The sequence below is a fragment of the Poecilia formosa genome, unplaced genomic scaffold (genome assembly GCF_000485575.1).
Source record: "Poecilia formosa unplaced genomic scaffold, Poecilia_formosa-5.1.2 Scaffold784, whole genome shotgun sequence".
Classification (NCBI taxonomy): domain Eukaryota; kingdom Metazoa; phylum Chordata; class Actinopteri; order Cyprinodontiformes; family Poeciliidae; genus Poecilia; species Poecilia formosa.
The window spans coordinates 25,331-26,411 of NW_006800723.1; the positions used below are offsets into that span (position 1 = coordinate 25,331).

General features: G+C 37.0%; 1 protein-coding gene and 1 long non-coding RNA gene across 5 annotated transcripts in view; one reads left to right on the top strand and one right to left on the bottom strand.

Moving 5' to 3' along the window:
* Window positions 1-1,081, bottom strand: part of tmem68 (transmembrane protein 68) — a 46,695-nt gene that overhangs the window by 12,391 nt on the left and 33,223 nt on the right. The gene's annotated exons all lie outside the window — the stretch shown is intronic.
* Window positions 13-1,074, top strand: LOC107834815 (uncharacterized). 3 transcript variants are annotated; one of them, XR_001660644.1, is made up of 3 exons: window positions 13-40; window positions 411-494; window positions 640-1,074. It is a non-coding gene; the product is annotated as an uncharacterized LOC107834815 (long non-coding RNA). The 3 variants fall into 3 exon arrangements; XR_001660643.1 differs by lacking the exon at window positions 13-40 and adding an exon at window positions 91-314; XR_001660642.1 differs by lacking the exon at window positions 13-40 and having other exon boundaries at window positions 347-494; window positions 640-729; window positions 833-1,074.

Below are 1,081 nucleotides of genomic sequence, written 5' to 3' on the forward strand. Positions count from 1 at the left end.
AACAGATGACACCGCAGCGGTCCAACAGGCCGAACTCCCGGTAAGAAAGCTTTAATGAATAGCGAGCGCGTGCAGCGAGGTGAGTTGCTTTGTTTTTTACAGAAAACGGTCTGTCGTTTTTTTTATGCCGAAACAAGTGTAGGGTGAGATTTCGTATTGTATTTTTTATTACATGTGATGTTCTGAACTCTTAAAAATACTCGCATCTTCTTTTATTTTTTCAGACCTGAAAAATGGCTAGGCCTTAACAGCCAGGCCTCAGACCACGGTGCCGAGCCGATCTGACGGAGTCCACCAGGACGAAGAGAAAAACAGTAAGTTATGATTTCACATTTAGTCAAAGTGAACACTCGCATATTTGTAAGGAAAACTGATCTTCCCGTTATTTTATTTACTTTGTTATAACGCAGTACAGCAAGGCAGAGTGTGGAAAGCAGTAGAGATCGACAACATGGCGGACGGAGGACAGATATGAGGACGAAGTCATGAAACCGGTATGTATTATGTACAGTCACTGCGTTGATTCCCGACTGTATAATGGTTGGTTGAGAATAATTTTAACTTATTTACTTATGTATTTTTGAGAAAGCAATATATTTGCTACAATATATATTTTTTATTTTACATTTATTTCCACAGACACTCCACAGAATGGGAGTCACATTTGTGTTAATCAGACTCTTCAGGAACGTCCTGATGTCCGTGACGAGGACAGAGACGCAACTGTGTGTGAGTATCTACTATTTTAGAATGTTGATGATATTTTATGCTTCAGTATTGTTTATGTACATATTGTAATTATGTATTGACAATGCACAAAAATGTTTTCCAGCTGCATCCAGGACCTACTGCCAGTCTTCCGGATGTAGCTAAAGAAAGAACCAGGTAAGATTTATTACTAATCTAGAGATGTCACAATTCCTTGAATGATTAAAGCACTGTGATTTATTAAAATCCATCAAAGCAAATTATCTGCTTCAGTTTGTTGAACTATGTTTTACTATTACCAACTGCTTTTGATTATTTTTTTCTTCCAATTGTTTCCAAGTGTTTTCTCTTTTTCATTAAAGTTTTTATTTTT